Source organism: Lissotriton vulgaris, chromosome 2_1 (assembly GCF_964263255.1).
Source record: "Lissotriton vulgaris chromosome 2_1, aLisVul1.2, whole genome shotgun sequence".
Classification (NCBI taxonomy): domain Eukaryota; kingdom Metazoa; phylum Chordata; class Amphibia; order Caudata; family Salamandridae; genus Lissotriton; species Lissotriton vulgaris.
Window position 1 is genome coordinate 424149444 of NC_141687.1, and position 26027 is coordinate 424175470.

The window sequence follows — 26027 nt, forward strand, 5'->3', positions numbered from 1 at the left end:
ACGATGAGGTTCTTGCTAAGGTCAAAACCTTCTTGTGCACTGGTTGGCCTGAAGAGAGGAAGTTGTGTGGTGATTTAGCCTCTTTCTTCAAAGTTAAAGACGAATTGTCAGTAATTGATGATATGGTTTACAGAGATGACAAAATTGTCCCTCCCCTCAATGTCCGTGAATCCATTTACATGCTAGCTCATGAAGGTCACATGGGGATGTCCACGACTAAAAGGAGAATCCGAGAGTACTATTGGTGGCCTAGTATGGACGCGATGGTTGACAGGTGGGTAAGGAACTGCTCTCCTTGTTCTTTGAGCGACAAATCTGTCAAACCTATTTCTTCTGGGTTTTCTCCTATCGAATTTGTGTGTGGACCTTGGAGGAAGTTAGGAATTGACATCATCGGTCCTTTCAATTACCAGTCAGGGAAAGATATGTTTGCCGTGGTTCTCGTAGATTATTTCTCCAAGTGGCCCGAGCTAAAAATTGTTGAAAAAGTCAATTCTGAAGTTGTTGTTGAATTTTTAAATGAAGTTTTTTGTAGAGAGGGTTTACCAGAAGAAATTGTCTCCGACAATGGACCTCAATTTCTAAGCGAAGTTTTTTCTGCTTTTCTAGGGACTTGTGGTATTCTCCACAAAAGGGTTTCGAATTATTCTCCACAATCCAATGGCCAGGTGGAACGTTTTAACAGAGTGATTAAGGAGTCGATCGATTCATCTAGTTTCTGGACGCGGGAATAAAACTTAAAACGTTCCATAACTGTATTTATTTTCCTGCCAAAACGGACTTTCATTTGCCTAGAGGCTTTTTCAAATACGTCAATATCTCCAGCATCATCAATGGGCGGAAGATTATCAAATTCTTTGATCCCTGCTCCACCAAGGCAGTGTCTAAGGAGTGCTAACTTGCGCTTTGCTGAACACCCATCTTTTTCCAGTACATCAACATAGGCTAAGAACATCGGGTACCATAGATCCCACTCAATACTAGGTTCACCAGCAGTTTGTAAAAAATGAGGTGGGGCAGCAATATTGGACATTGTAATTATCACAAATAAAATTTAAAATTGTCGTTATTATTTTTTTTTTTTTAAACTATTACCTTGTTGACTGTTGACAAAAGTAGTCGATACCTGCTAAAAGTAATTTTCAGTTGACTGCGCTGATCAAGTTGTTTTGTTTTGAACAAACGCTCCGTAATAGAGCTCTCTGTGAAAAAAAACCGAAGAAAATTAACAAAATGGCGGCACGTTGCTGACGTCAGACGTCAGTAAGGTGAAAGGGTACTACCCAGGGTGCACTTCGTTCGTCCGCCGGAGAGATGCTCACAGTCGCGGGATTGTTGGGTGCGCGATGGAGTCTTTGGTGTGTTGCTAAGACACACGAAGATTCAGTGCTGTGGCGGGTGCGCAGGATTATGCTGCCGTTCAAATGATGCACCATCCAACGGTGAGATACACAATGTGCGGATGAAAAGAATAATTTGTACGAAAATGTAACTTTTCACTCACGGTTGTAGCCTCGTTATCAGCTTTCTCCACTGAAGCATTCCCGTCGGCAGCAGCTTTTCTGAATTGTTGAAATTGCTGTTCTTGCTGTTCTTCAAGTTTTGATTTGCAAGCTTAGAAGAATAAACGTTGCTGTATAATCATCTAGCGCGGCAACGATTTTACCGCGTGTAAGATGCAGGCAAACAGGTTTCTTTAAGGAAAAAAAAAAAAACTCCTGACTTTGAAATAAACTTTTCTCAATAGTGAGCGCTGTCTTGAACTCTTCTACTGTCGGTGGTTTTGTTCTCCCGATCGTCGCCAGTAATTATGTGGTAGTCACACCAGTGAGTCCACACATAAGGAAGTTCCAAGTAGATTTATTGCAGAGATAAGACAGCTTATACATCCACAGCAGCAGGTAATCTCCAACTGATCGTTCCTGCTTACTCACATTCTACGTGACATACTAAACACTCTACATGACCTATGATCATTCTAGGAATGATCTAATACAGGGATATAACACACCTCCAAAGTTCTAAGAATGACATCAAATAGGAATACAACAAGAAGACCAGCTGTTGGAGATCAGCGCGCTCGTGATAGCAAAACAGCGCACAGTAAATGACAAAGAATCCAAGTTTGCCCAATCAGTCAAAATGGCCGACAACGTTGGACGTCAGCAGCTGTTGTGTTCTTATTTCTTTAATGCTCGTGCATAGAATATGGAGTGTTGTAATGATAAGTTCCATGTGGAACAACCGCATTGCTGATTGTTTGTCAAGACTTCCACCCCCTTTGGAAGAATGTGAGGATGACCCCTGGAGCGAATACTGTGTGGCTTTGATACACGATTGTGGTGAGCCTGCGATAAGTAAAACAGAGTGGTTAACTGAACAGGGGAAAGATTCTGTATTGAAAAGTGTTTTAGAGTATATTTGTAAGGGCTGGCCCAAAGTGAGGAATATTCCTGGTTTGGATGCTTTTTGGCAAATCCGTACGGAGTTGTCATCTGAAAACGATATGTTGTTTAGAGGTGATAGGATCGTCCCACCTGTGTCTTTAAGAAAGAAAATTCTGCAATTGTGCCATGAGGGACATTTTGGGATTATGAGAACCAAGTCTATTGTCAAAGGTATGTTCTGGTGGCCCGGAGTTGACGGGAAGGTTGAGGAGTTTGTTAGAAAGTGTACAGTTTGCATGTCTGCTGACAAAACTCTTAGGACCTTTTATAGCCCAAGATGAGTGATGGTTTAATTCCCAACTTTCCGTGGGACACCATCGCAGTGGATATTTTTGGACCTGTAGGAGATTCTAGAGATTATGGTTTGGTGGCTATTGACCTTTTTTCCAAATGGCCCATTGTCAAAATTGTGGAAAGGGTTGACACTCAGACAGTACTAAAATTTTTGGACAAAATTTTCATGGTGGAAGGTTTACCAGCTTGTGTGCTATCGGACAATGGTGTCCAATTTACGTCTAGACTAGCTAAAGAGTATTTCGACAGATGTGGTGTTAAACACAAAACCACCGCTTTATATAACCCTAGTGGCAACGGCACTGTCGAAAGGTTTAACAGAGTAATCAAGGGCGTCATTCAAGCCTCTGTGCACAGTGGACTTGATTGGAAGGTACAGGTACAGAAAGCGGTCTGGTCATATAGAGTTACTGTACAGAACAGCACTGGCTTGTCCCCGTTTACCATGATGAGAGGCAGAACGGCTAGATGTAAGTTTAATCCTGGATGGCTGGTTGATGGAAAAGTGGCATGTTGGTCTCCTGTAGAGGTCAAGGACAAATTAATGTCCAGTCACGAGAAGAGCAGAGAATTTGATGACTCTCACCATAATACTAAAGATGTTTCTATCAAGGTTGGAGACTGGGTGAGGGTGAAAAAGCCTTTTAAGGTTCCCAAGGGTATGAGCCGTTTCGAACCACCTTGTAAAATTGCTGAGGTTTTAAGGAATTCTGTAAGACTGGATGATGGTAGAGTATGGAATCTTAAAAATATTGCCTTCAACCCTGATCAAAATTGTGTAGAAGTACTTCCTGATTCATGTATCAACAATTTTGATTGGGTAGAAGATCATTTTGAAAATAGCCAAGTTCAGTCTCAACTAGGTAAGGATTTGACGGCCATTTCTGGTGAACCCAGGCAATCCTACCTTCCCTTGTGTTTTGAGGGGGAGTGGGTGAAGGTTGTAGTCATGAGCATGAAGTTCAAACTGATGTCAATGATTCTACAAGTTTGGACGCAAGTGTCACACAGAACAAGACCAATGTGTTACCTGATAAAAGAACAAGAGTTATGCCCAGATGGCTGAAGGACTATGCTTTGTAATATTGTCCCTCCTGTTGTTTCCTTTTTTTTCCCTTGTTCCTTATCTTCTTTTTTTCTTTTGTTTTACCTTCCCCGGTTTGCTTTTAATGTATGGGGGGGGGGATGTGTTGTGTTCTTATTTCTTTAATGCTCGTGCATAGAATATGGAGTGTTGTAATGATAAGTTCCATGTGGAACATTGATGTTACCGAGCTGGTTGGAGAAGGACGTCGCTTCCCTGGCTCTCACCTGTTAATATATTTATCTTAATAAATATACCTTATTCCACATATCTTATGGTCTGCTACCTTCACTTCAGCAGCGTAGTGGCTTCAGCAGCGTAGTGACTTCAGCAGCGCAGCACCGACAGACGTTAGATATCAGCTGCGCAGAAACGCTTGAAGAAGGCAGTCACAAGGTACACGAGCTTAAAGACGAGCCGCGCAGAGATGCACCATGGAAACAGAAGACGCTTGAAGAGAAGGAGTGCATCCACGAGGTACACAAGGCAGCTTCAAACCATAACAAATAGCGCGCTGTGACGGTTAAGGAAAATCCAGGGAGGAATAACAGTCATCACAGTTTCAGAGGTCACAGATAAAATTAAAAGTTGAAATGTTGATTACTTCAAAGCTTTCCTTCTTAAAGCATTTCCAAAGCAAAAGTCAAGTTAGGCATCTATGAGTTATGCAGGAAAAAAAATAAACGCGCTGCCAAAAGCCCATAAGTATCTTCATGGATTGAAGAATATAAACATGTTATTGAGAATGAGGGCTTGTAAAAATAACAACAACTGCTGTCTTAGGAGCCTTTTCCAAGTGGCAAGCAGATGACTTTCACATCCAAATGACCAGGCAGGAAATTCTCACATTTAAGTTTTTGAAAGGCAGGAGACTTCCACATCCAAGTGACCAAGCAGGAAACTCTCACATTTAAGTTTTTGAAATCCAATAATGGTAATCCTTTCATTCATCAATAGGAATCAGAATTAAATCAATTTACTCACAGAGAAATATTGGATGAAAATTTTAAAGTCCAAGGGTGGAGGCACCAAGATATCTGCCCCTTGCGCAGAAAATTAGTAGGTTTCCCTCGTCGCCAATGTAAAGATGAGTCCAGGCAATTTGAAGAAGTAAAAGTTTTATTGTAGAGTAGTAGAGGCACCTCCAGCTTCATCCACAGCCTGCTTCACAGCTCAGCTCAATACTCTCTAACAATAACATTCTGAGCTGCTAAGCAACATATCAACATTCCAAGAATGACATCTCTACAGTAAACTTGAGAACAGGGGGTCTTCTTGGCCAGGCACCCTTATTGCAAGCACCCAAGATGCTGTTTTCCGAGGTCGTTGCGAATGGAAATTGCACAACAACTCTTTGGGGAGAGCTATTTGAAATAATGTTTATTGCGCATCACGGGGTAGTACAGTCACCCGCGTGAACCCCGAGCTCATAAAATGGGGTCCTCCCTCCACAAGACTCTCCCCTCATGCGCGCAGCAGGCCATAGCAGCCGCTGCTATCACCTGGCGCACCTTTTCACGGCTGAAAGCCATCACATAGGTCATGGTGAGTGCGGCTAGGTTGAACACAGCGTGAACAGTCTTGGCACGATCTTTTTGGATACAGTAGATCTTTTGTGAACAGATGTGAACTTGGTGGCACGAGACATTAACTGCCCCTCCACGATGTCAGTCACACGGTGGCTATTTCGCAGCATTGTTGCCCCTCTGCTATTAATGGTGCCCATTGGACAGGAGTACTTGTGGGGCACGGTGTGCCAATGGTTAAATCTCAGACTGGCATGCGTCATAAATAGTGCCAACTGAATACGGAAAACCTGAGGGCTCGCAACATGGTGTCTTGATAAGAGCACTTCTCACGATGCTCCGACTGGATCTAACAGGCTGCCGTCCAGCACCAATCACTAAACAATACACTGGTCTGTTCTACTCGAGCCGGCCGCTGTCCAACGCGACTGACCTGCAAACAATGCGAATCACAGGCAAGCACAAAGGCAGCAGACCGCTATGTCACCGGGAACACTTCTAAGCCTTATTTTGGGTCATGGAGAATGGATGCGCGTGCTTGTGCCCCAGAGCAGGTTTCAGATTAGATGGAACGAGGCGGAGGGGCGCCTGTAGAGGCAGGTTCAATTGGGAACTCCACAAAGTTGGGCTTTACCTTGTTTAATTTCACCTTCCTACCGTGCTATTTCATGTTGTTTTTTAACTTTTTATACCGTTTCCAGGCATAAGGGGGTGTGGGGGGGTTATTCTCGATTGTGACGATTGACCTATAGAAGGCGTGGATCGGCTTCAGCTTATTGTTTTTAATACTTGCGGCTGCTATTAAGGTACTTTATTCTTAGATTCTTTTACTGAAATTATTAAATAGTAAATTGAAATGAAAAAAGAACAAGGCCTGTCTACAGGGAGATAAGACCCCTCAGAACACAAAGGTCGGCGTCTGTCTTCTCCATAGCACCGCCCTCGGTAAATAGGCCCTGCCCAGCCTTATTTACAACGCTGCCTCGGCACACAATAGACACGAAGGAGAGCCCCCTTCAGTAAACAGGGGCATGCCGGGCGCTTCCATGGCTGGGTGATTCATATCGGACGTGAAGGCGCTGTTTGCAAGCTAGTAGCAGTTTTCAGACAAGGATACCCGCTGGATGTCTGGGCCCTTCTACCCCATTAAATCCGAGGTGGAGTAGGTTGCCCTGCCTCGCCGATGCTTGTAAATCGAGGTGTTTATCTAAATTTCACAATCTCTGGCCCTTTCCAGGGGCTGCTTCTGTGCATGTCTGACTACACCGGCAAACATCATGCACATACTAATTGTTTCTTAGAGCTGCGTCAACACATAGTGGATAGCAAGCTGACTGATCCCAGGAAGGTTGCTGAGGAGGCAGACATCTGGGTCAGCACCAGATGTTCGAGAAGGCATCTGAGGAGGAGTGACTCCCAAAAGGGTGGTCAGGGTTCTTACCAGAAGAAAAGGGAAGGGGACGGGAGAAAAGAGATCTCTTAAAGCCCCAAAAATAGCACACAGGGGTAAGGCTCCCCCTCCCAATCAGAAAAAGAGCTTCCCTGATAACGGTCAAAGAATCCCAATTGCTATGAGTGCTTCGAGTATGGGCATAACAAGAGGGATCCCAAGTACTCAACAAGAGCACATATATGCCAGAGGAACTTTGTTTGTGCCAATTTCAAAGGGAAATGTTGTATAAATATTGAGGCCCTGACCGCAGAACTTCAGATTACTCCTGGACTAAGGAACCTGCCTGGAAGAGCAGAGGAGAGACTACCACTTTGTTGTGTGCTTTGCTGAGTTGGTCTGCAGTTGCTCCTTCTGCCTTGAACAGGGAAAGGACTGGATTGTGCTTTCAGCATCCTAGGTATCTCCAAGGGCTTTATTTAGAGCTTGCTTCCTGTTGGAATTCTCAGGGAAATCAAAGACTTCAACATTTTCTTGGTACTGGATTCTGGAACTGGATGTTTCAGTTGCCACAGAGGAGCAAAGGTAACTCGACGCCGTCAACAACATGACTGCCGGCTCCGTGACCTGCAGGCACCACCACACTTTGCACTGCAACCCGGGTCTCACCTCCACCGCCACTGAACTGCTGCTTGCACCATGATCTGTGTATACTGCACTCCGCACCGCCTCGCTCAAAACCGCCTGCCTGGCATCCCCGACGACGCCGCTGACTGCACCGTGACCTGTGGACACCACTTGTGGAGAAAACTGAGCATCGTCCCGCTTCGCACTTTAGCCCTGGTTTCACCGATGACTCTCACCAAGCTGATATCAACACCGCTGCCTGCACCGTGGTTTGGGGGCATCGCACGTAGGTTACACAACGCATCGCCCCGTCCCACACCACAGCCTTGGGCCACCGACCCGTTACAGACTGTAGATAGTCAACCGACGCTGCTGCATGCACCGCTACCTGCGGTCCCCACACAACGCATTGCCCCATCTCGTACCACAGCCTTGGGTCTACCGACGACAGAGCTTCAGCAACAACGACACTGCTTATACTGTGACCTGTCAGCCCCGCAATGACCCCTGCCCCACTTTGCACCGCATCCCTGTTCTCACCACAGCCGCTGGACGATCATCATCGAGCCAGGGCCTGAACCGCGACCTGAGGGCACCGCAATGCCTACACACCGCAGCCCAGACACTCTTGACGTTAAGCTCACGGAGTTCGACCTGCAACGCATGTGACTTCAAGGACCCAAAGACTCCAGAACAGACGCCTGCTGACGCCACTCCTCCAGAGCTCACAGCAAGGTCAGACGCTCTGCATCTCCAAAGATACTGTTTTACGAGATTCCCCAACACCGTAGCTGGCCCACAATGCGGCTACCGGCCGGAACTGTTGGATCTGTTTATTTATGAAGCCGTGATAGCCGTGGATGGAGCTATGGACTTTAAGGAACTGTATATAAGGTTTATTTTTGCTTTATTCGTATTTTGATCTCTGTATGTTGGATTTTTATCGTTTTGGTCTCGTTTTACACATTTAAATATTTGATATTGTTCTAAAACTGGTGTGGTGTCATTTTGTAGAACTTTCACTGTATTACTGCTGGTTAGGTGCAAATGCTTTACACACTGCCTCTGAGATAAGCCTGACTGCTCGTGCCAACCTACCCAGGGGGTGTGCAGGGTTTATTTTAGACGTCTAATCCCCTTATCCTGACTAGAAAGGTTAATTCTGCCTGGTTGAGGTGCATACCCAAGCCAACCACAAAACCCATTTCTAGCAATGAATCACTGTGAGACATCTTAACACTCAAATGGAAATGGTGTGAATGCTTAATAGTTGTTGAACATTGAAAAGAATGGCTTTATAAAATCTACTCTGAAAATCGAAACATGATTAACTCATCACTTCTACGTACAGAGTTTAGGAAGCCCAACTTTACTTAATATCCAGACCAATGTATTTTTTTGGATTCATGATAATGTGTGCCTTGGACAATATAATTGGGTTTGCTGATTTTGCCAACAACATTGCTCAAAATCTGACCCCTAAGTAGCTTTAACATTTTTACAGTCTTAGCCTGGCAGTAAATTTTTGATGCTTTCTTGAAGATGGAGAACATACATGTACGAGGGGGCACTCCAATGCTTTGTCCAGGATATAGCATGCCACATCAATGAGGTTGCAGTAGAATAAATAATACACTGATAGAGCAACAGGAATGAGAGTCATCTCTGTAGAAAAGGAGATGTGATGCTATTATTAGAAGAGGACATCCCCGATGAAGCGTGGTTACCGTGGCATCAAGGATGTAATTAGTGGTTAACTGTTCCCCTCGCTTCCGGGATTCTTGGGGAAAGGAGCTTCTTGTTTATATTTTACCTGTTATAGTGCTGCTGCAACTAGTAAACAAGACTTCATAATACTTGCCTATTTTAAGGAAGACTGTTGGAACAGCACTGTCTGTATGGCCGAAGGGATGCCCCAGACAGGCAAAAGGCACCGCTCCCATCAAGGGCAGGCTATTATACACACTGCCCAATATGTGCTCAAGCTTGGGTAACTTGGCACTGAGCAGTAAGGGATCCTTCAGATGCAACGTGTAAAGCAAGGGAACAGCACACGCACACAATAAATATTCTGCACAACACAAAAGAGATTTCACACTCGATGTTGAGAAATGTGTTTATATTCAACACACTTTAAAAATGTAACTAGAATATTACGGAATCAGGGGCATAAATCACACTTGCCAATATGCATAGCAGTACTAGCCCCAGTTCATGTTGATCAGATCTCGATAATGTGCACAAATTGAAAAAGTCCTATTTTAATTCCCACACAGTACCCTTATGCGACACGTTGTCAGCACCCGGCACACCCTCGCACTCCTAATAATACAATTTCACACAGCTATAGGATGCACCCTAGGCTACAAGAATATCAATAATATGTATATACCCAGAATTATAAAACTTTTAGCAACACCGTGGCAGGAGGCCACACAGGTAAAGCCACTGTTGAGAGGTAAAGGGCTTTTGCACGAGAGCAACATATAAACCAACACCGCCGACCAGTGTCATGAAACAAAGGCGATCCACAAACGATCCCTCCCACACACTCACGCTTTTTTTGCACTGCTATGCAATGCGATAGGTACCAACCAGGTCCGTATGGGCACTTTCACACGCATATGCACTAGACACTCATTCCAAGAGTCCCACCACCCTCCAGTTCATCCCCACTGTCCCAGACATCCCGGATGGAAGGTCACCAGCCCCTTCCTCCAGACACAAGGAAACTCATGGCTGAGGTCACACCTCGTCTGGGACCCCGGAGTCTTCTGAATTGCCAGATGGGGAGAGGGCAGTTGGATTCTTCTGGATAGATCCGCTGTCCACATGAGAATAGGAGTCTTTTTAAAAGGCAGGCAGTCCTCCCAGGGTTCTGGAGCTCGCTGGGCTGCGGAACGAGTAGCTCTTCTTTAGCAGGGTCTTTGAAGGCTGCAGACAGGCCAGTAGGGCTGGGGCCAAGTCAGTTGGGGTCTTTATTCTTCACTGCTGCAAGGTTCTTCTTTGGCCTTTTCGTAGGTCATCGTAATCCAATTTCAGGGTCTGGGGCGCCACCTAAATCCTAGATTCAGGAGTGTTACAGAGAAGTAACAGATGGGGACTAATGGGTCTCTTACATGGGCTGTCTACACCCACTTTTATGACACCATCCTGTGGGATGAGGGAATAGGCATAGACCTGATTGTATACGTTCCACCATCTTCAAGAGAGTGAGCACTGTAAAATGTGCTTAACTGCATCTCCAGCACCTGAGGGGTGGAGTTGGCGAAGGGGAGGCACGCCTCCTATTCTAACTTAGTTTTACTGCAGGTTCTCTTGCCAAAAGTGGGGTTTGAACCAGTGGCTACCATCTGCTTCTAGCAGCAGACACTAGGGGTCGCATTAGAAAGGCGGCAAGGCCTTTCAAGCTTCCCTCTCAAGCACGGTGCTCATCCTGGGGGAGGAGGTGTGACACCACCATCCAGGATGTGCTTTGTTTCTGGCCTCAGAGAGCAGGGGCTTTCGACCTGTGGTCCTTGAACATTTCTAGTGGTGGCAGCTGCTGAAAGCCAGTCAGAGACCATACTAGGGTTGGTAGGTTTTAAGGGGCACCTGGTGCCCTCTGAGTATGTTTCAATAAATACAACACAGGCATCAGTGTGGGTTTATTGAGATGAGTTGTTTGGTACCAAACAGTCCTGAATTCAGTGAAGCCATCATGGTGCTGGGGAACTCGGTTTGTCGAGTTTCCAGCCTAAGTACCCTCTATGGTTTAACTGGCACTTACAATAGTATGGATAGACTTAAATATTGTAGGGGCATAGCTGCTCATGTAGACATGCCCATAGATGAGATAGAGTGCACCCTGCCTTAGGGTTTGTAAGGCCTGCTAGAGTGGCGATTTACCTATAACTTAGGCAGTGCTGCTTGGTATGGCACACAGGCAGTCATTTTTCTCTGCACCAAGGCATGCAGGATGCAGTGGCAGTTTGCATGGCCTTGGTGAGGGGTCCCTAGAAGACTCTTTTCAGCCCCAATGTTCTAAGTACTAGGGTACCATTTACTAGGGACCGACAGGGGGTCTGGTTTGCCAATCAAGGTACCGTTTTAAGGAAGAAGCTCAGACACAGGAGACTTGGTTGGCAGGGACCCTGTGCACTTTCAATTGAAACCAGAGCATTTTCCAGGCAAAAAGTGAGGGGCTTACCATTACAAAAGAGACACTTTCTCACAGCGCTGAGACAGTGAGCATTCTATTGAGATTTTTAAAAAAAAATTTACTTTCAACCATGCTGCATAGCAGCCAAGCTACTGTACGACAAGGCTGAAAAACATAATGGAGAAAGTCAAATAGCTCTATTATTTGTATTTTTCAATTGGTTTTCAGTCATGTTGTACAGCAGTGTGGTTGCTGTGCAGCATGGTTCAAAGTAAAAAATTACTTCAACAATGCAACCTGTAGAGGAAAATCACACGGGGGCTCTCTCTTAATTCCAGTCCTCCCTTACCCGTACCTCTTACCTCTATGGTGGATATGGCTACCAGGCGGCGCGAGAGATCTCTAGCCAGCAGCTCCCTGGGGCTGCTTGTGCTGGGAGAGGCCCTGCGACTCCCGTCGGCAACAGATGCTCCCGGCTCAAACTCCAGACAGGGAAAGAGGTGGAAATCTCCCAGGAAATGGCGCCCGTCCACCTCCTCCTATACCGCAAATTAATTCCTATTACCCTCCTCCTCCTTTACCCCGGCCCAACACCGCCCCTTCCTCCTCCTCCTCGCCGGCCCCTAAAGGGAACGCAGACGTGTCTTCAGTACCCTGAGTCAGAACAAACGGTTTGTCCCCCCTGAGGCTCCGCCCACTTCTAGAACAATTGGTTCTGCGCCTCTGACAGCTCTGCGTGAACCCCGCCCATTCACCAGGAGCCGAGGGGGCATCGGCACAGAGGAGCAGCAATTGAGTGTCTGCCGTAAGAGTAACCCGTGTCGGGGAGGTATTCCTACATTCTTTGCCTTTAGATAGTGTGTAACGCTCCTTCAATTCTCTGACTGGAGCTAGAACAGTAAATTCGTACCCGCTTAAACTGAATTACGCTTGCCCCAAATATTCTGAACGTGAGTTAGAGTGGGAAATTAGCCGAAGTAGCGTCAGCAGCGAGACTGCTGCATTGAGGCACTAGATTATGACAGCAAAACATGAAACCCCAAGGCCGGTGAATGCTGCGTAGTGAATGACCGTTCCCAATCAATGACAATATACCATGACAGTAAGGAGTCTCTCAGGTTCTGCTCTAGCACCTCAGGAGAAATGGTTGCAAGTTAGATAAAGAAGGTACAACAACTCCTTGTGGGCGTGTTTTTCGCCCTCTACGCTTCCCATTGGCTGGAAGGTAAAATTCCGGCCAAAGGGAAGAGGAGAGGGCGGGACTTAAAAAAAAGACACGGAAACGCCCCCGAATCGCGTTCCTAGGGGGTAAGAATGATTGACAGCCACTCTCTTCCAATGGCTAGCCTCCATTTATGGAGCTAGCCAATGGAAGAAGGGGCGGATTCAAGTCCCCCATACTGTAAACAAAAGCTTTCGCCTGGGCGGAGCACTGCTTTGCAGTGCTCCGGCCAGGTCGAAACCTAAAAATGTTAAGATGTTTTCTTGCCCAATTTGAAACCTACTACGCAAACAAATGCTGGACGGAATGCTGAATAAATCATACATTCACCACCAGTCAAGAGATCTGGGTTAAATCCATTGTTCCTTTGCTCACCATACCACCCCAGTTTAGACCCAGCCATATGCAAATCAGTCTTGACCCTTTTCCTAATGGGAACAGTCCTGACTGAACTGCCAAGGCAGGTCCTCCATGGACTGGAAACAAGCATCCTGGGACCGGTGTGTGGGTATTATCCTTCATCAGCCAGGCTAGCTTAAAACTAGTGGAACAGTGAGCAAGGGAGACACGTCTGGGCATACCCATCCCACTTAGGGTGGAAAGTGATACACAAACAAATGAGGGACGGAATTCTGAATAAATCATACATTCATCCCGAGTCAAGAAATCTAGGTTAAATGCATTGTTCTTTTGCTCACCATGCCACCCCAGTCTAGACCCAGCCAAATGCAAATCAGTCTTGACCCTGTGCCTCATGGGAACACTCCAGACCGAACTGCCAAGCAAGGTCCACCCTGACATTCTGTACTGGGGTGAATGTATAACATTGTTCTGCATTCTGTCCATCAATTGTTATTTTTGCATTTTGAAACCTAAGCTTGTCTCACATCCAAAGCCAAAAGTAAACAGTTGACTTTCTTGTGTGCGCTCTTTCTATGCATCTTACATTAAAACAAGCATTGAAAATGCCAATTATTGTGGCTTCACTGTAATAAAAAGGTACACCAGCTTCCCTAACAAAAAAGACAGGTACAACATGCCAGCAGTAATACAAACTTCAACACTAACAACAGGTAAACGATAGGTGAAAGTAACAAGGCATGGTACTATTACGCACACACAAGTTCACCATCTATAGCAACCATGTAATCCTCTTTCCTGGATAAAAAGTACAACTTGAGCATCACTAGTGCAAGCTTCCCACCTTCAACCAACAGGTACAGTATGGGTTATGTTACTAGAAACGTACTTTTCATAGAACAAGTACAGCAGAGTCGAAGCAGTGCAAGATTCCTTCTCCCAATAAAAGGTCGAAATGCATGCTTCCCTCGCCGAAGGAAAAAGGTAAAAATTAGGCAGAAATCTTGAAAACGTATCTGCTGCAGTGCAATTGTGGTTTCTTTGCAGTAAAGTTACAGCAAGGCAGCAGCAAAACGCATCTTCATCAGTCATAGAAAGCCATACTGCAAGGTTTCCTTGCCTGCGGGCAAGCTACAATATTGGAAACAGTAGTGCAGGCTTCCATCGCTCACAACCATGTGCAGTTAAGCCATCAGTGGACATGTAGGTCGCACAGTGATCTCTAAAGCAGGTATCAAATCCACTGAGGGACATGGATAGGTGGGTGGGTGGGTGAGTGAATATGCAAGTGCTGAAACCCCCCACTGACAGGTGTCATTGACATTAGCACAATTTCTGTCAATCTATTTCACCCTTTCTACTTTCACTTGTGAGGTCGGTTATATTCTTCAAGTCACTCTACATTCTGTGGGTGACATATCATGCAGTATTGCTGCTGTCACTTCATGCAGATCCTTCTGCTGCCATTCACATACACATTTGTCCTTGAACAATATGCTGGGGCCCTGTCTACGCCTATACAGAGACCTTTGTGGTGTGAAAGGGGATGAGGCAGAGACTACCTCCCAGCAGGGCTATTAAAAAACAAAATGTTTCACATGGTAAAAACATAAAATAAGCCTCTAGCAGCCTTAAAGTTCTCCCTCTTCATCATACCTCCTGGCTTTTCTATTCCCTCTCTCCTAATACAGATAACCCCCCTTAACTATTCCTTGCTGTCTCTCCCTCTTTCTCTTTTAGTCACCATCTTTACTTTAGTTTCTCAATCTCTTCTAATCTACTTGTTGGTTCACCATCAATTCTCTTTTCATACATATTCTTACCTTCCCCACCGCCACATTTATTTTTCACATGATCTTCTCCACTCCATACTCTCTTACACCTACTCCCACACATCTAATTAGCCTAAACCCTTTCCCAATCTCTCTTTCTCTCTCACCTGCCTCATATGCAATTTATCTAATCTGCTACTTCCATCTTCCTCTCCACCGCTCCAGCAAGGATTTTTGCTACCTTTTTGATGGCACAGTCTGCACCAATCACTTCTACCAATAGTGCCACATTGGCTGCTTGTTTTTCTTGAAAGCAGGTTTGGCACACCTTCCTCTTTCTCATCTTTCTGATTTCCCTTTCTCCATCTAATGGCTTTCTCTCCCACCTTTCCATCTCATGCTTTTTAGTTGCATTTCCTATCTCTCTCCATCCTATCTAATCCTGCTCTCTCGCTCTCTCTCTCCCTCTCTTAATCCGCCTGACTTTTTGCTAGCTTAATTCACATTTACACAAGCACACAGCAATTTTCTTTTTGTCCATCAGTACACACTCTCACAACTTCATTTGACACATCTAGCCTCAGAGGGGTGAGGATGTGGGGTAATGGCCAGAGCTGCTGACTTTGGAGCTGGTGATCCAGATTCGATACGGCATTGGATCAACATCCCGTTGTGAAAGTTAAAGAAATTGATGTACATAGACAGCATTCATTCCCCTTCTTCTCCCACTCCTCTCCCTGTGGGCACCATGGATACTGTAAATTATTGACCGTATCACCCTGCCAGTAAGAGCCCGTACCCCTATGCATATGTACAGCCATTCTGGGCACCATGGCCTTTTTACCCATTTGAATCCCCGGCTTCCCTCCTGCGCGTATCTTGCACCCCCTCTCTCATGTATAGACCATGAAACCCTTTCTTTTTGCGCGATCCTGATGTGAAAGGTAACCCTCCTGCTTGACCCAGGCATTCCCCATTTCCCTCTCGAAGAAGCATCCTTCGCCTCAGCTGACATAGCCCCCCCCTCCAGCTGTATCTGACTGCCCCTGTTCTCTCATGTACAGGTCATAGGATCTCGCTCTCTCCCTCTGTGCGACTCTGACCCTGCGCGCACCCTGACCCCCTCCCTCTCCTCACATGGGCAAGTCATAAACCTTCTTCTTCTGCAAGACCCTGTCCTTAAGAGTCATGGCCGCGCCTGACCAACACCTCCTTCCCTTCCATGAATGCCCCTCTGTTGACAAGCCTTCCCTCCGCGCTCGATTGTCCACGCAGGCATGAATACCACTCCTTTGATGACCCCTTCCCCCGAGTCCGGCTGACCACACATGTCCGAGGCCATCGCCTAAGCCAGGAGATACCATTTACTGCCCTTATTGTATGCCTAGCCACCCCACCCCCTGGGCCATGATCAGGCGTACACATCCTACGAAACACTCAGCTGCGTGATTGCCCTCCCCTCTTATCAGCAGGTCAAGGGTCCCCATTGTGAACGTATGTGGAGTAGGATCACCACGAGGATTATAGGGATGTCTTTCTTTTGTGTCATACTGTCCTGATTGTTTTTATCAAATGGTTTGTAAGGTATAAAAGCAAGAGTCTCAGCTCACTTGTTAGAGCACCTCCCGAAAGACACTGTGTTTCGTGTCCGAAATGACTGGCTCTCCTCATGAGAATTAAACTCTGTTCTTGATTCCTGCTCCCAGCGCCCGTCTCTTTATTTGGTAATTATTCGACATGGGAACTAAGAGGCGGTTTGCGCCAGCAGCCTGGGCATCGATAGAATTATGGGCTCACTTTCCACAATTGGCGTCCCAACGCGGGGTCCATCAGTGACATAAGGTTCGGTAAGAGAGATCCAGACGAAGAAGTGAACATCTAAATGATCGGGGTATGCCTGCCTTGAGAGGGCCCTCGCCCGGCTGCCGATCGACAGAACTTCACCAATTCTGAAAGGACCTCTCTTGAGTGACCTATTGTCCTGACTGGAATCCCACAGGAATGCTACATGGAGTAAGAGAACGATCGGGCGCTGGAGGAGGGAGTCGAAGAACTGTCCGTATGGTCCGGTCCGGGTAAGATTAAGTAGGGTGTTTTTACGCCTGATTGGTAGGGTGGTTCTATCCACCTGATTGATTGATTGATTGTATTGAAATCGGTATTTGTATACTGATATTGTATTGGTTGGTATTGGTTCATTTAGCTTTGAAGGCTACTTGACATATTGGTTCTCTTCTGGAGAACGAGACATTCTCTGTTTGCAAACAGCAACGAATAGGAACGTCGTCCCTCTTTGCAGATAGAGAAGGGTAGGTAATGCAGACTTTTGTCCCCGTTGTAATCCGTCATGCCTACTTTTCTCCCCACTGATTGTTTTGAAGTCGATTAATAATCGATTGTTGCTCTTTGAGATCTTCCCTGTCTACAAACTGAGACGAGTAGAAATATTCTGTCTTCCTTTTTGGATAGCGAAGGGCAGGTAATGCAGACATTTGTCCCCGTTGTAATCCGTCATGCCTGTTTTTCTCCCCACTGATTGGTTGGTTGCCTGGACATTGTTGTTCCAGGAATTGTTTCGTTTGAGGTATTTTCTACTTGCAAACAACGTGGAATAGAAATATTCTGTCTAGTCTTTGCAAGTAGTAAAGGGTAGGTTATGCCCCTTTGTGAATTCGTCAGTCCTACCCACTCCCCACTGTTTGGTTATTTGGGGGGTAGCTCGCATGGTCCGCCCAGGAGACTACCCTTATGGAGGACATATGCTCTCTACTCATGGGCCATTTAGTAGAAATAGACCGACTGGTCCGTCCAGGAGGCTACCCTAGTAAGTGGAAGTACATCGCTCGGTCCGTCCAGGATGATACCCTAATGAAGGAATATATGTTCCCCTTTTGATCGATAATCTCGTTCCACCCCGGACCATTTATTGGAGGGAACTCGCCTGGTCCGTCCAGAAGTACCCTCTAGTGAAAAGGACACATAAAAATATGAAGTGATCACCATTCCCTACTAACAGAAAGCTTTAGCTCGAAACACGCTAAGGAAGAGAAAGAAAAATAAAAAGAAATCAGGCTAAGTCAGTAACCCCCTGATGAGCTTTTGACTTCACCAAAAATAAGAAACATTAGAAATAGTTCGTAATAAGAAATGTAAAATGGCGAAAAGGTTTGACAGCAAAAAATAGCCACGAGGTAGCTAGGCTTCACTGCCTGTTCCTGCTCCCAACATGCCTGCCTCATTGCCCGCCACGCCCAAATAACGGTCACATGAAATAGAAACAATTCAATAGGTACCTACCCCCATTCCGGAAGCTCCCGAAGTGCAACAGGTCCGCGGTTACGCCCATCCGGAAGGCGAGGCCTCGAGGCACGAGGGGCTCGCCTGGCCACGGTCGGTAGGAGGTGATGTTGGGCAGGCGGTCCAAAGAATGACAAGGACCTCTCCATCTTTTTCTCTTCTGCCGCCCTGCAGGCCGCGGGGAGAGAGGGGGCTGTCTTGCCTCGGCCACCGACCACCTCTCTCTCTCACCCGATCCGGCTTTCGTCGAAGGTCGAAGCCAAGGCGAGAACGGCGGCAAATCAAGTAGTCCCGCCACATGCCAAATTCGCCACATGCCATCGCCTGCATAGTTACAGGTGGTCCCGCCACGTTTCGGGTCCCTGGAGAGTTGGAGGTAGTCCCGCCACATGTCAAAAAGGGAGGGGGGGGCTGTCTTGCCTCAGCCGCCGACCACCCCCCCCCCCATCTTCAATGGCTGGCACGGCCAATATCGAAGCGACGGAGCCGAGGAACGGCGCGGGGTCGCTGGAAGGGGGAGGTGGCGCAAACGACCCTCCCCCACCTCCCTCCAGGTGGAGGCTTCCAGCGACACCCCAACACTCTTTGCTTAAAGAGGGTCAACATCAAAAAGCGGTCTTCTGCCCAGGACGGGCACTCGCTCCATATCGTCTCTCCTCGACCTTGAAGATTCTATAAGAGCCGGGGGGCCCCCGACCCCCTGCATGGGTGCCCCCGCCCCCTTCGCTGGGAACCACGACATCGGTGCTACTCCTGCCGGCACCAGCCTCGGATCGGAAATGGCTAAAATGCCGCCACGGCACAGGCTTGTTCAGTTCCGGAGGAACACCAGGACGACCCGGTAGGAAAATTGTTGCCGCCCTTCCCACTCTTTTGACTCATGGTCCATTTGTTAGACTGTTAACCACATAGCACAGGACTTTTCGAACTGCCAACGGAAAGTTCTGGGCCAACCATGCGAGACTAGAGACACTCTGACTGTGCTGGAACTTGCCTGACCCCACCCAAAATGGCGCCGACACAAAATGAGACGTTTTTAATGAACTTTGTTGCACCCTGATTGCGCGAGCTTTTTGCCCCGGGATATATATATATGACATTTTGGATAATGAAAGTAGATATGAAGGATATTGAGTATGTGCTTGGACAATGAATTGACTTAGGGTGGGTACTGATTATGAGTTGGAAAATGAACTGGTGTAATTTAGGTAATGAATGAACATTGGATAATGAATTTATGAATTTATTAAAGATGAATTACTGACATGCATCATGTTTGCTCTGTAGGGGAGTTTAATACGATTTTATTGCACTGCCGCACTTTATGCAACGAACTGCCACCAGCTTTGTTCTTCCTATGTACAGTTCCAATCTGCTCCGTGGCCAGTCCACTGGGTTGTAGGCCTGTATTTATACGTCAACACTTTTTATTAAAAGTATTTTGAAAACGAAAGCATAGTTGTAGCGGTTGCATTAATGAGTTTTGAACGTATTACTACTGTGAGCAACGAGAAAGTATGATGAAGATTAAAGGTTAAAAAGGACCCGATATTTAGCAGCCACACTATGTGTCACAGGCAGCCGGAAAAGTGCTTTAGAAGCCCTAAAACGACACCACAGACATGCCACCTGACCGCCACCCTTGTATCCGATCAAAAGGGGTTACGACCAAGTAACTCATGTAGATACACAGATCGTCAATGATTATCTGTCTGACATTTCTGGTCCCTCTGGGCTTAAACGCTGTGATGGTAGAGAAATGCACTACGTGGAGATAGGTCGAGTATGTGGTAGGTAAAAACATTTCCGGATTACTGCATGTTGATGAGGTTTGAATATTGCCCCCCCCACCCCTTCTTTCTCCTCCCTTCTGCAGGTCACGTCGGAACCTTGGCTGATGTATGGAAGGACGATGACCGAACCGCCAATGAGAAGGGGAAGAAGGGAATATGAGTATGATCATTATGACAAATAAAAGTTTTTTTAAAAAAGACGTAGACTTAAACATGACTGTTCCTCCTTAGAACATAGCAACTGGGAGGATGGACTGACATAGAAACTGGACAGGTACTGAACGAAAAAAAATTGACTAGAAACGACGCGTTAAATAATGAAACTGGACGTTTTGACTAGGTAGGGAAAGGACAAAGAAAAATTGTACGGGTAAGGGTTGCCACGGCACCACCCGCCTAGGAAGTTAGAAATGTTGCTGGTGTTCAAAATGCACTGCCCCCTTTTCTCGCACTCTTATAGATGTAGCCAAGCTGTCCGACTGTTCTCCCGATCAATACTTGCCGTTACCTCAGCCCGGAGAACTTCCCACCAAAGGAAGGAACTGAAAAATGGTTTAAAATCCAACCATGGGTAAATAGCACGACCAGGCTAATTTCTGGCCGACCAACGACTGAGGTGTAAGTATTGGCAATTGGGAACACTGGCCGACATAACTGGCGAGAAGGAAAAGGAGGGAAGGGTAGAAAGAGCTAAGCACATAGATAAATAAGATAGTAAAGATACGTAGGATATAATATGAATTTTGTTGGCCATCTGTTGTTTCCTGTCTTGTCGTGAATGTCTTGTATATGTGTAATACATGTGCCATCTTCCCTGTCTGAGTTTGTGTGTGTGTAACGTACGAATTTATGTCTCCCCTCTGTCTGTATCTGCATGTTACCTGACCTTTACTGTCCTGTGTTGTGAGCGCACTAAATGACCTATTTTCGTACACGTTTCTCTCTCTCTCTCTCTCTCTCACCACCCCCTTATCTCTCTCTCTCCCTCTTTTTCTCTCTCTCTCTCTTTTTACATGTCATACGTGTACCGAATGGCTCGTTTAGATTGCGGACGACTCTCACTCTCTATGAGAGTCTCCCTATTTTCTCTCCCTCTTTTTGGTAAAATTGTGCCTCACCGGCACCAGTCTGATTTGATACTTATTGAACGCGGAGGTGTTCAGCGAAATTGACCGAAATAAAAATGATTGTAACTTGCCATATTACTACCTCTCCTTTCTACAAAAATAGATGAACTTGAATTGGCTGAAAAGGAAAGGACAGGTAAGACGGCTAAGGTCCCCCAAATCTGGCTATTCATAGGGGAACTGTATGTCAATGGCACCTTATGTCTGTTCTTCAGAGACGAACGCCAACGTCTAGATTGACACCTAATGCCCAGATTGCCCCACCCCTTCGCACCCAAGCGCAAGCGCCCGAAGCATCCCCGCCCCATTTTTGATAGACCCCAGCTGCTGTCCCGGATATAAACATGATGACCATGAGTAGCTGTTGACCCTCGAGAAAACGTTGTTTTGCCCGACTCTCGACGATAGCGCCCCCCGCCCTGTGTGAAAAGGTTAGCCAGTCCTGAAGGGAAATGCTCCGCAAATGTTGAATATGATGTAATGCACAGTTGATGGAAATATTATTTTGTCCTCACTTGAATTCTAAATGGAACGATGAATAAACCTGCCATAAACTCAGTAGGAATGCTGACACATGCACTGCTTGGTAATAGACCTCTGACTGTGACCAATGAGCATAAACTCTCAAATGCGTAGAATTGAGGGAGGAATTCATATGCGTAGATATCTTCTTCTGCCATTTCTCTAAAACGTTGTCTTGTACCTATTCAAAGATTCACGATCACCGAAGGAGATGGGTCAGATGTGACGTACAGCCTGACTGCAGATCTTGGGACACGTATGACATCGACCAAAGGTGGAGCTGCAGAGCAACAGGACACGGGACGAGACCGCAATTTCAACGTGGAAAATGAAAAATGACGGGCCGCCTTGAAGCCCTCCGACAGCTAACCCACGTGTGCCTGGAGTCTCCGTCCGCCTTCTTTGGGCCGATTGATGGGCCTGCCTGCTTGTTATCCTTTGCTCCCTTGGTCCCTTTTGTGTGTCCCAGGAACTCTGACCCAACTCCGCTCTCTCTCTCTCTCCTATTGACTATTTGAACAACATTCACCCTCTTTCCCACGTGACTTTTTGCCAAAGGAAAGAACTGCATTCATATGGGAATAGGGTGTTGCCACAGAACTATAGGTGCCGAGCATAAGGCGCCGCCAAATGGATTGTTTAGGGAACAGGACTGTGGTCTAACAGCAGAGGACTGACCGCACCCTGCAACGCGTAAGGATGGAACCGAGCTGGACCCATAGCTCCACCGCCGGTGCTCAACAGCGCCAACGAAAGTACCCGGATTAGAGCCTACCAGTGATGGCTCGCTGATAAAAAGACACTGTGACGAAGAAATATTGTGTATTGATCTGAATTCCGCTCTCAACTACCTGGTCAAAACTGTTCATTGGTCACATTTTTAAGTTAGAAAGATTTATGCTATGTAGTGCGTTTAATTGTCAGGGACGCAGCGAAAATGTAATTCCCTATGTACTGCATTCTGCCCATCGCCTTAACTGTCTATGATTGTACGCCACATGTTAGTATCAACAAAATGCTAATTCATCAACGATGCCTGTCTACCTGTAAACCCGTCAGTTGCAAAAATGACTGCTGTTATGTAAAAAGGGGCGACTGTGAAAGTTAAAGAAATTGATGTACATAGACAGCATTCATTCCCCTTCTTCTCCCACTCCTCTCCCTGTGGGCACCATGGATACTGTAAATTATTGACCGTATCACCCTGCCAGTAAGAGCCCGTACCCCTATGCATATGTACAGCCATTCTGGGCACCATGGCCTTTTTACCCATTTGAATCCCCGGCTTCCCTCCTGCGCGTATCTTGCACCCCCTCTCTCATGTATAGACCATGAAACCCTTTCTTTTTGCGCGATCCTGATGTGAAAGGTAACCCTCCTGCTTGACCCAGGCATTCCCCATTTCCCTCTCGAAGAAGCATCCTTCGCCTCAGCTGACATAGCCCCCCCCCAGCTGTATCTGACTGCCCCTGTTCTCTCATGTACAGGTCATAGGATCTCTCTCTCTCCCTCTGTGCGACTCTGACCCTGCGCGCACCCTGACCCCCTCCCTCTCCTCACATGGGCAAGTCATAAACCTTCTTCTTCTGCAAGACCCTGTCCTTGAGAGTCATGGCCGCGCCTGACCAACACCTCCTTCCCTTCCATAAATGCCCCTCTGTTGACAAGCCTTCCCTCCGCGCTCGATTGTCCACGCAGGCATGAATACCACTCCTTTGATGACCCCTTCCCCCGAGTCCGGCTGACCACACATGTCCGAGGCCATCGCCTAAGCCAGGAGATACCATTTACTGCCCTTATTGTATGCCTAGTCACCCCACCCCCTGGGCCATGATCAGGCGTACACATCCTACGAAACACTCAGCTGCGTGATTGCCCTCCCCTCTTATCAGCAGGTCAAGGGTCCCCATTGTGAACGTATGTGGAGTAGGATCACCACGAGGATTATAGGGATGTCTTTCTTTTGCGTCATACTGTCCTGATTGTTTTTATCAAATGGTTTGTAAGGTATAAAAGCAAGAGTCTCAGCTCACTTGTTAGAGCACCTCCCGAAAGACACTGTGTTTCGTGTCCGAAATGACTGGCTCTCCTCATGAGAATTAAACTCTGTTCTTGATTCCTGCCTCCAGCGCCCGTCTCTTTATTTGGTAATTATTCGACATGGGAACTAAGAGGCGGTTTGCGCCAGCAGCCTGGGCATCGATAGAATTATGGGCTCACTTTCCACACCGTGAGTCTGTGATAATCGCTTAATATCCCCAGGCCTTTGGGCAGCGCTGGGAAACCCTCAAGGGTGATTAGCCGGGCTCTAAAAATCAGTGTACTTGTTTAATTTACATTGTTCTCACACTCGTTTAGGAGCCTACATTCTGTCCCACACACTATTCCAATCAACAGGTTCTCCTATATGCATTCTCTCACACACACTGAAAGCCTTCTCCCCCTAGAAAGGCATTGTTACACGCTTACACCTCACATCAAGTTTTCAGTCACCAACTAGTTTTCTTCTCACAAATTCTCTTGCACTTACCTAACAACTTAATCTCCCTTAAACCCTACAGTCTCTCTTTCACAACCCTCCTCTTTTTTTGCCTCCGCTGGACATATGCTTTTACACCTTTTCATACTCATATTTACACACACGTCAAGGATGGCTGTGTTTCTTACGCACTCTAACAGCAGCGAAAAATCACTTTACAAACTTATAATGATGTAAGCAAAGCTATGTACAACAATTAGGCAATACAGACTTAGATGCCATACTAATATATTAGGAGAAACTCATATGCAGGATTGTAGACTTCAACAGTTGGGTGTCTTTGCAAGTATAAAGCTAGTCCTATAATGAAGCCGTTTCATGGCCAAAAACAATATTGAAGCTAAGAGTAGGGCCCCTATTCTGCACTAACAGAATAAAGCTATACCCTCAAAGAAGAATGCTACAAAAAAAGGTAAAAGATTATATTTACATTGCTGGAGGTGGACTTAAAAGGCATAATTAGAAAATATTGCATAGTAGATTCTGCTGACAAATGGTGTTTAATCTGTGAACAAAATAAGCTGAAATCCAACATCCTCTTCCCTTGACAGTAAAATAAAACAAATGAAAGTGCAATGTTGGCTAGGGAATACTACTGTTTCTTTATGACAGGCCACAGGCTCCAAACAACATGAATCTCCCAACCAAAACAGCTATAAACCAGCAATTAAAAACATATGCAGCAAAATAAGTACAGCAAAGAATACACGCTGGCTCTCACTTACAAGGTATAGATCAGGTTACATGTGCAATCTAACAATAGGACTACTTGAAGCTTCATGACCAAAAGCTAATCAGAATATAAATGGGACAAGAATACTACCCATTAAAAATAACAGAGACTTGATGAACATCTCATTCGAACAGTGGCAAACTATGAAAGCCAATGACTGAAGAAGGTTAACGTGGTGGGCCACCGCCCTCAGAAACCCATCCACCCCCTCAGCCCACGCCAAAAACTTGGCATCGTACTTGATTCATCACTCGCCATGAACCGACAGGTCAATGCCGTCACTTCCAGCTGCTTCAACACCCTTTGAAAGACCTTCAAATGGATCCCCTCCGAGTCAAGGAAGACAGTCACCAACACACTCATCACCAGCAACCTGGACTAAGAAAATGCTCTCTACGCCAGCATCAACAAGTCCCTACTCCGCAAACTCCAGATGATACAGAACACCGAGGCCTGACTCGTACTCGGCATCCCTCAGCATGAACACATCAGTCAACACCTGCGGAGACTCCACATGCTCCCGTGGAGAAGAGTCACCTTCAATATCCTCACAAACACCTACAAATGCCTTCACAACAACGGACCCAAATACCTCAACGACAGAATAAACTTCCAGTTACCCAAAAGAAACCTCCGATCAGCTAACCTCACAATAGCTGCAACCCTGCACATCCACAGAGCCAGTGCAGGTGGAAGATCATTCTCCCACATTGCAGCCAAAATCTAGAACAAGCTACCAGCAGACATCCGACACACCGCCTCCCTGAACACCTTCAGGAAGACCCTCAAGACCTGGCTCTGAGGCTGAATCGGATATGCGCACCTCCCCCGCCCCCTCAGCACCTTGAGACGCTCACGGGTGAGTAGCGCACTTACAAAATCCTTGATTAATTGAACGTAAACAACCCTCTCTTTGTACTTCTTATTGTAACAGTTTAAATAAATTATGAAATTAGGCATTTCAGATACCGAAGGCCATCCATAAGCCAAACCTAAAAATAAATCATGAGCATGATTCATATGCCCCTATTGCTTTTATGAATATGGGTTTGTAACACCTTCTAATTATTAGACACTAGTACTTAGAAGCTTTTATGTTTGTGGACAGAGGTAACTAAGGGTTACACGATTTTGTGGGCACTAGGTGACAGTG

At 46.2% G+C, this 26027-nt stretch overlaps 1 protein-coding gene across 2 annotated transcripts in view; it reads right to left on the minus strand.

The window, feature by feature from the left end:
- ZDBF2 (zinc finger DBF-type containing 2) overlaps positions 1-26027 on the minus strand; it is a 166243-nt gene that overhangs the window by 139240 nt on the left and 976 nt on the right. The window lies entirely within an intron of this gene.